The sequence below is a fragment of the Coffea arabica genome, chromosome 3e (assembly GCF_036785885.1).
Source record: "Coffea arabica cultivar ET-39 chromosome 3e, Coffea Arabica ET-39 HiFi, whole genome shotgun sequence".
Lineage (NCBI taxonomy): Eukaryota > Viridiplantae > Streptophyta > Magnoliopsida > Gentianales > Rubiaceae > Coffea > Coffea arabica.
The window spans coordinates 21,693,036-21,703,138 of NC_092315.1; the positions used below are offsets into that span (position 1 = coordinate 21,693,036).

At 34.3% G+C, this 10,103-nt stretch overlaps 1 long non-coding RNA gene across 1 annotated transcript; it reads right to left on the reverse strand.

Moving 5' to 3' along the window:
* Window positions 1–6,020: 6,020 nt before the first annotated feature.
* Window positions 6,021–9,812, reverse strand: LOC140038244 (uncharacterized). The gene is made up of 3 exons (XR_011842054.1): window positions 9,514–9,812; window positions 6,849–6,928; window positions 6,021–6,204 (listed from the first exon to the last, which is right to left on the reverse strand). It is a non-coding gene; the product is annotated as an uncharacterized lncRNA (long non-coding RNA).
* Window positions 9,813–10,103: the final 291 nt, after the last annotated feature.

Genomic DNA, 10,103 nt, shown 5'->3' on the forward strand with positions numbered 1-10,103 from the left:
AGAAGAAAAGTTAGAAGGTTTAGCAAATGACAAGTAAGAAATGTCAGTTAAGTTAGTTGTAATATAAGAAGAAAAATTTTAGAAAACAATTAGTGTATATTTCTTTTCGACGTAGAGGATTATCCTGACCTTCTCATCCTTAGAATCCAAATATGTAATTACCATGGAGTCCTGGTACCAAAAAGAAAAAGAGAAAATTGCATAAATTGTCCCTCACATATTACTGATATTAAAATTCAATCCCTCAAAATGAAAATGATTAATTTTAGTCCCTTACACATAAAAAGCAATTGATTTTGGTCCTCTAACGTCATTCTAGTCAATTCTAATCGGAATTACCACAGACCCTTCTCGTGCTCCATATTTTAAGGGTAAATTTAGCAAATCAATTATTACATTGAGTTTAAAAGTAAAGGGCCTATTTCATCCCTATTTTCTAAATTGGGGTTTCTTCTTCACTACAACAATCCAATTTTCATCCTTATAGTGGCAGAGCAAATCTAAAGATTCCAAATTTCCATGACAATCGCAAATTGTGCTTGAGTTCACCTTTAGGTAACCATCCGAAGCAAGGGTCCTCTTACTCAACTAGTAGTGGAGGTCACTATTCTTACTTGCAGCTTCAAAGTCCTAATTATGATTATGACTACAACAGTACTTCTAGACAGCAAAGGAAAGCTAGCCAACAATAGTAGCAGCAATGTTATGGATTAGTGATAGAGATTATCATCAGAACAAGAAAGTAATGCACCATATCTTCAATGAATGGCCTCCCAAGGATAACAAAGTTTCATGTTGGCTTGATAACAATGATCATCGTGATGATCATACAATGTCAAAAATCCATCTTTCAATTTCCACGCCAAACGCTTCTTCACATCATGTCTTCGTCATGACTCGAAATGGTACATCATGAAATAATTGAACGTACCATGCTAGCTAACTACAGTTTCTTTAATTAGTACTACTAATTAGTAAGTATTACTTTCGAAGTACTATTACTGCACTAGCAAGTAATAGTAGTATCAGTAGTACTATCTATTTCTTGATGACCAAATTCTCTTTTGACCCCCTCTCATCTGCACTTTGGTTTTGCAGAAAAATGAGATCTAAATAGTGGATTTCTGAATCAAAAGGCCAAAAATGTACTTAAAATGGTGGTGGGGTTGGTGAATTCTCTATTCTACCTTTGTGTACATGGATATGTAGTTGAGGTCTGATAATTGTTATTTTTTCAATTTGCAACTTTGTACTAAACTTTTATTCTCAAGAAATAAAGGTGTCATAAGTCTAGTATTACTAGTTTTCTCTATTCTGCATCTCCCATACTTTTTTTAAACATGTAAAGTTTTCTTTGGTATTGCATGTTTGGATGTTTGGTTTAGGTTTGTAAGCATCTAGGTTTTTGCCACATGCTTTTATGTCTTGTTCGCAGGTGGACTTAAAAATCTTGCTGCTTTTTCTCATGGTTGCTTTCAAACACTAGCTCACTCTAGAAGAGCTTTTGGTTACTATAGCCAACAAGTGATAATGGGCGACTTATGTCCTAGATTTGGAGAATAGGGATGAAATAGGTCCATTACATTTGAAGTTAACGCAATAACTAATTTGCCAAATCTACCCTTTAAAAGTACGTGGTGGGTCCATGGCTAATTCCAATTAGAATTGGTCAGAAAAGACGTCAGATGACCAAAATCAATCGCTTTTTCTGTGTGAGGAACTAAAATCGCTTGTTTTTATTTTGAGGGGCTAAATTTTAACATTTGTAATATATGAGGAATGATTTATGCAATTTTTCCAAAAAAAAAATGTACGAAATGAATTGAGCATTGAAAGAATTTCTCTCTCTATTAGAGCTCCTTCTCATTCTAGTAGTGAGACTTTTCCCTTTAAGCGGGCGAATGCAACTTTCAAAATTTTTTAAAAAAAAATCTTTTCAAAATTTTGATTTTTTAAAAAAATAAATTATCAATTGTCTAGATCCCACGTATATTTTAGTATCTAGAATGCTTATTTCCAATTATGGGTAGAATCTTGAAGATTGAGCCCCTGTTTGATAACCCAATTCAGCACTTAAACTTTATGAATTCAGATCTTAACATATTCAAACTATTTGATAACCAAAAATTTAACATATGAATTAATTAACTAGCACTGAATTTCTTAGGCAAAACTTGCTCCCAAAATTAAGTGATAAGCTATTTATTTATCACTGAATATGATATGCATTCAAATGTATTAGATTTAATACTTAATAATTTAATAACTTAAAAGATTTCAACTTCAAATTTCAGATTTCAAACTTCAATTTTATCAAACGCACCCTGAGTCTGATTTCCCTATTACTACCATTCTATTCACCAGTTGACACCTCAACATCAACATTGATTGTTCCAAGACACTTGCTTTCAAGATTGGTACTTCAACATCAATATTGTTTTCATTTTCAATTGAGACTAATGATTTCACAAACACATGGAGAATGAGGTGCCAATCTAGCTAGACAGAAACCTATCGCAAGGCAAGTAGCAAATGTATTTACCAAACTCGTAGGTTTAACCATTACAAAGAAATTACAAACACGGTACATTTATTACTTTCATTATTAATACAATGAGTTGAATCTACAGAGCCTACATTTGCTGACTACAACTGGTTTGATCACTCGGATGAATGCTATTGCCTAAGAAGAAGAAATTGAAAGACTCCTATCCATCAATGTTGTTTAACTGCAAAAGGTTGATAATCAAGTATACTCTACATACAAAGTCAGATCCATTGACAATTATCTATAATTGCTAATATCTATCCATCTCACATGAACAAAACATGTATTTGTTCCACCACATAACTCAGGCTATTCAAGACAAGAAATTGCTTTGTTACGTAAAAAAAATGCCCACGTGAAAAAGTAATCAAAGTAATAACTCATACTATAGTTACAAGTTACACCACTGAAGAGCTTGCAATACCATTTTTTGACTTTTCAATTCTTTTACTTTTTTCTTTTCCTGTCCCAGTTTCTTATTTTATTTTTAGGAAAATATCGCAAGATGAATTTGTGACATGATTAATGATTATTAATTGGAATTTGCAACACAAGGCATCATACAAAAAGATCGAAATTAGTTTTTGATACCTATCAAAGTTTCACTTATAAACCCAATTACAATCTCCAGATAAAGTTTCTACTGAGATGAAGTTTTTTGTTAAGAAAGACGGAAGAGAGAAGAAAGAAGAAATAGATAAAGAAGTAAACGAGAGAAAAAAAGGGAAAGAAAAAAGAAAAAAGAAAATTCAAACTAATGGAAGGGTAATTTTGTCGTATTGGGGTTTGAGTGATAAAAATTAAATGTCAGGAGGTAAAGTGAGAAATGGGGTATATTTTAAGAGAATTAATTGTAATTAACCCTTAAAAAATTATCGACAAATTTTCTCCTTTTCCCCCATTTTTCAAATTAATTTCCATTAGGGAAATAATCAAATCGAGTTGAACTTGAATATCACCATACTCAAGCTCGACTCGACATGCAGAAAGAACACTCGAGCTCGTGCGAGTAGCATTATTGGAGCTCGAGTTCGAGTTCAATGCATTGCTCATAGAACTCGAGATCAACTTGCATGGAGTTCGAGTCAATGCTCAAGTAATGCTCGAACTCAATCCCGTGACCTACTACAATTTCTTGTTCAAACCTACAAAAATATCCCTGTCATCGAATCTAACAACCACGAAGTCAAGTAGAATTAATGTATATACCATAATAGAAATAGAAATGTGATGTGATGAGCACAATTATATACTTAAGAAGCTAAAACTACTGCCAAGTTGCCAAATTAACCAAGTTCAAGTTTGGAACAATAGCAATGAGCAAATCACTATTAAAAATTCACTAGGTTTCAAACAAGCTCACTGTTCCAACTACAAGTTGACTAGCCAAATACAACCAGTCCAGAACAAGTTCAATGAGCAGTCACAATCCAAATTTACAAATCAAACAAAGGAAAATGCACACAATAAATCATTGACAAAGTTCTCCATTCTCCAACAATCCAAGCCATCTATTTGCACCATGAGCAAGTCCTAACACCATAGACAAAATAGTATCAATTTTTAATCATTCAATGATGCGGATACGGGTGCGCAACAACTTCAACCTTGGGTCAAGGATCCTTTGGTCGACATTGGCAGTCCGATGACAAGATCAAGATCCAAGAGGGTGAAGGAAGCTTTACGATCCTTGATCATTCACCATACAAGCAAGGAGTAAGCTAAGTTTGAAGATTTGATGGACCATGAATTTACCTTGTTCACTTGTACGTTTGAAGTGAAAGAATGATCTCATACTTGTTAGCTTAGTTAGCAGTTGTTTTAAAGCTGTCTAGTTTAGTAGTTTGTTAATCACACAAAGGACATGTTGTCCTCTAGTTTTAATCCTTTTAGTAGATTTTATTAATTATTGGGCCTTATCGGGAAGCCATAAAGAGCTGGCTCTTTATGTGGGTCGAATTCCTATTTCCTAGTTTAGGTAGGTGAGTTGTCAATCTTTACTCCAAATGGATTTGCCCTCGTTCTAGCCTATAAAAAGGCACCTCTTGTATGAGTAAAGGGACAAAATATTACAACCAGAAATCGTGAGGAATTTTCCTTCAAGTTCTTAATCGAACTTACTCTTGAATTCTTGAGTTCATAGATTAGGATTCAAATCAGACTTTATCGATTAGTTTGTTCCCTAATCGTGGTGTCTCTTCATCCATCATTATTTGCTTAAGGTTGCTGATTACCTTTGTGTGTCAGAGGTCTTGAGTTCATGAGAACAATCGAGTTCAATTTTCATGAGGGAGAAAAGGTCCAACGCTGATATTACAAAGTTGGAAGGTTATAGGAGGGTTTTCCCCTAGGGTTGCTCATCATTCAAAGTAAGACCAAATTAGATCAATAAATAAATATAGTTACAGTAATAATGACCTGATCTTTAATTCTTGAATCACATTTGAATCGGCAATCAAATCTATGGAAGCTCAATTTCCTTGATTGTCCTCATTTGCTGCATACACCAAAGCAACATACACATACGATATATATAACTTAAAAAATATGAAATCTAGAAATGAAGTAGTAAACTTATCAAAAAATGGTAAAATTTAGCCATCTAAAACTTACCTTTGTTTTTTTTTTTATCTCATACATATTTCTACACCAATCTCCAGCACACAACAACACTTGGACCATTTTTGGTGCCAATGCAGCTTGATATAAATCAATCACTCTAGTTCTGACATTGAACATGGCTTCAGATGCTATTGTAGTTATCAAAATAGCCAAGATATCGTAGGCCATCTTAGATAAAATCAGGTATGCGATATTGTTGATTTTCCACCACTCTAAGCAGTCAAATAAATTGGGATATGAGCCAATTGGATGACAATGTTTATTTAGATAATCTAACAATTCAGATTTGCGGAGGGCCGACGTCTGTACTTCCACAATATATTTAGTAAAATCATCTCAATCCTAAGACTTCTGCTACCTTGAATCCCAGCCATCAAATGCCCCACCATGGGACTTAATTGTACTCCCACTTGAACTACTAGTTGCAGTAACATATTCCTCATACAAGTTAAAGAGTGCTTTCTAGACCTTGGTAAGATTTTCTTCTGACTCAAAAGGTGCATAAATCTTGGGAAAGGAAAACTCTATAAGGCACAATTTTTGCCTTAGATCCAAAATGGCACCAATTGCCATCAATAAGTTGCATTCATCCCAATATTTCTCAAATTTGGCTTTCATTTTCTAAACCATTGCCTGGATGAAATCATTTTCATAAAAGACTCTTGAATCCAAGAGTCTTTTCACCTTGACAACCTCTTGGAAGAATAAGTTGCTTGTGGGATAGTCACTATCAAAGATTACATGTGTGTGTGACGCCCCACTTCTCCCAAGGGCGAACCCAAGGGTATCCGCGGGACGCTTGCCCCGCTCTCGTCGAGACTCACTACAATCCATAATTCAAAACTAGAAATACTTCAAATAATTTCAATATATATATAAAGTACTGCAAAACATTTCATGCTTACAATTAGTTAACCTTCAAACTTAAATACAACACAACGGCATATGTATTATAGTCATCTACTATAATAAAACTTAAAGTCTCCAAAAGAAAACAACTGAATACTATTCACGAGCACTCTCAGTCTTGAACCCTGTTAAGGAAAACAAAAATGTAGAATGAGCTAAATAGCCCAGTGAGGTTCCAAGACCCTCTAGCAGTTCTAATAAATTAAGTAATTTGAGCATAACACATGTATGGTTCAAGATTGCACATTGACACATTAACATGAAACAGTTATCATTCTACAAAAATAAACACATATTGAAGGATACGGTGTTCCAGCGGAACCATTTCGATCAACTTCACCTTATAACTTCAGATCCCCTCGGTCTGTTTGGCCATCACCTTATCCCTCCAGTGGTAATACTTGAGTATACCGAAATAGTGTCCCAGGGTTCCAACCTACTCAACCGAGCCCAGTCCTGACTCAAGCAGGCTAGTAACCAAGGGCAGGATCCTATTCAATTTAGAGCTTACAACATGCGTAAGTAATCAAATAAATTTATAAACGGTAAGTAATCAAATAGATCGGTAAACGGTAAGTAGTTCACGGTTAACGGTAGAAATTTGTCATTTTAGTAGGTCGAGTGAGATAAAATACACACTCGCCTTAAAACAGTGGAAAAGTTCATAGGAGCAATTATCGGTAGCACTTAACAATTAAACACATAATGACCATGGAGTAAACATGTCGTAAAACTATTTAAGTCACGTACTCCTGTATGGAACACTCACCAATTCAAAATAGAGTATAAGTGCTCAAACAAACTTTTAGGCGTCCGCTTCGAGATCCTCTTGAAGGTCCTCTTGAGCACCTGAGATAATAATAATTGGCTATAACACACTATTGTTTATAAACCTCTCGTTAACAAGGAAGGTTGTACACTTGTACAATACTAAGAAAATATCATGAAAGAGAGCCTTAATTACTCATAAATCGAGACTCAAAAGTGGGGTTTAATAACACAAGGGAAACTGATTTTCTTCATGAAATCAAGTTTAAAACAGTCGTTCAATATCGAAGGGTAGCGAAAAGTTTCTAAAAACTCATTTCCCAACAAGTTCGAAAATTTCAGTTTTAAGGAGCAATCTTTGAAAAATCGGATCTTGCACTCAATAGGTCCAAAATTGAAAAACTTAGTACCGTTGGAAACTAGTTCCAAAGTACTAAAAATTCCTAGAAGACACTTTTCCAAGATTCTAAATGGAACGCATTCAATTTTCAGCTCAATGTAGCTGATCTAAGTCAGCAAAGCAGATTCAGTTTTAGTTTTCGGTAAATTTTGGAAATTCGGCAAAATTCACAGAACGTGAACTAGCCCATGAAATTTGTAACACAATATGAATTCCAATCAAGGTTTCAAACACAACAAAAGGAATGAATTCGGAGTTTTGAGCATCAGGATATAATAGCTCAAAATCGGCTGAAAATTACTCACTAACCAAGAGTTTCCAGATTTGAAAAACTATCTTTGAAGTATCATTTGGCCATTGAGATGGCATTAAAAATACACCAAATTTGATAAACTAAATCTTCCATATGCGAGCTATATCTCTACCAAAATTTAGGCAAAAACTCGTACGGAAAGATGGTTAACGAAATAACCAAAGTTTGTGAAACTCTTAAGGCTAATCTGCCTATTCGAGTTTCTCTTTCCTTTTAAAAGTTTTGTCCCACACAATCAACCTCAATTCACTCAAATGTTGAAATCAATGTTCCATAAACATCCAATGAGAAATTTAGGGGTAATTGACATCAAAGTTTTCGAAACAAAACATTACAAAACAAGTTTGACCATTCGGCTAAGAGAAAAAGAAAAGTTTTCCAAATTTGAAAAGCAAATTTTAGGACATCATTTGGGTATCGAAAGGTTGTTGAAATAACACCAAATTTTGTACACTTAAACCTCTATATGTGGACGACCCCTGTATCAAACTTCACGCAAAAAATTACGTGGAAGGCAGTTAACAAAACGACTGAATTTCGTAAAATGTTTCAAAGCAAATCTGTCTTCTTGCTTACCTTTCTTTTCAAAACATTTTGCACCATGAAATCAGTCTCATTTTGGTTCATTTTTGAAACCAAGGTCCAAGAAACATTTAACAAGTAATTGGTAGTCAATTGACATCAAAATTTACAAAGCAAAGCATCCCTCAATTAGCCTAACCATTCGGCCAACACAAGAATGGGGTTTCCAGCTCTGCTGCAGTTTACAAATTGTACCATATCTCACTCAATACAACTTGGAATTGAGAATGGTCAGTGGCGTTGGAAACTAGGTTCAATATACTTCATTTCATCAGAAGAAAACATTACGAAAATCAGTTCACAAGTAGTTTGAATTCAAGCCAAAAGTTATAGCTTCTCATGTCCATTCGAATGGGACTGGCAGAACAGAACAGCTGACTTTATCAGTTCACTGCAGTTCACACAAAACGAACTAGACAATGATTTTTATACCGTTTTAAACCTAAGAATGTCTAGTTTCAAATTTCGCAAATGGCACTCGATTTCGACTTTTGTACAAAAAGTTATGTTCAACCAAAGATACACTATTCAGGCCTTCGGATGACCATTTCCAGATTTCTTGCAGTTTCGAAAATTCTAGTTTTGATTAACCAAATGACATGATTTTCGGACAACACTTTGTACACACAATATACCACATATAACCATCAATTTCACAGCAAAATAAGTACCAAAAATTCGAAATGAAAACAAAGCAACAATGGACAGAATTTCGGCCATCTTGTTTCTCACGGTTTGCCAACATATCATATCTACTATCCAGATAAATCATTGTAACCCAATAGATTTATGCATTTTTCCTACAGTCAAAGATATGATTAAAAACTGGTTCAACTTCAAAGAGAAGTTTAGATCCAATAATAATAAATGGAAAAATTGCAAATTTTAGAAACTAGATCTACAAAATCTCAAATTTCACAGAAAATGACAAAAACTGAAAAAAAAAACCTCATAAGGAAAAAAACTTAGGAGAGAATAAAACTTTTATTAAAACAATTTAGGGAAGAAGAAACTCTCACTAGGAGATTTTATGAGAGAAGAATCTATCATTAGAAAATTCTACAAAAGAAACTAAAAAAATTAAAGAGAGGACTCCCTTTTATGGAAAAAGACCAAATTTGTCTGATCTCTCTTCCATGAAAAAGGCAGAGAAGATTTTGATTAGAGAAGTTTTAGAGAGAACAAGGAAAATAGTTCAATTTCCTTCAACTCTAATTCCCAAATCAACAACTTTCATGCATCAATGACTTGTACTATCATCATCATAGTTTATGGGAAGTGTATCCAATTTAGATGAATGTTTTCGATTAAAGCAAACTCACTGCTGAGCAATTTCAAAAAAAACTGTCAATAAGAAAGATGTATACTTACCGCTGCCGCCAAGTGTCCGTCCAGAGAGAGCGGGTTGGACTAAAATGATGGAAATTATCAAAAGCCAGAAGAAGATGAACATAGGAGAAGCAAAAGTCTTGCTCGTCATTGTTTATTTCTATGTGGCTGTCTCAAAACTTGTACAAGCTCTAGTGTTACATATATGATTGAGATTCGGAGAAAGATTTGAAAGGATAAGGCTACGTGAACCTTGTGAAAAAGTCTTGTGTAGCTGCTGTTTTATTTGACCCCATATATCAGAAATGAAATTAGACTTTAAAGACTTGCATGGGTCTTCTACTCTTTTCTGTGGCGTCCTTCTGTCACACCATATTAGACGCCTGTGGACTAGAAGTCCTAATTCCTTATTCTGGAGTCTTGTGCTTGAAAGAGACTTGAGTGAAAATTTTTGAGGTAAGCTCAATTCGTCATGAAATAAAAATTGTTGTCACTTCTCTTATAAACTTTGCAAGTGTCAAGTGTAATCTAAGAGGACGAGTGAATTAAGTTGTATAAAAACTAGATAAGTTATGGCAGATTTTATCTAATTTTAACTAACCAAATTTATCTAAATGATCACAAACTAAAGC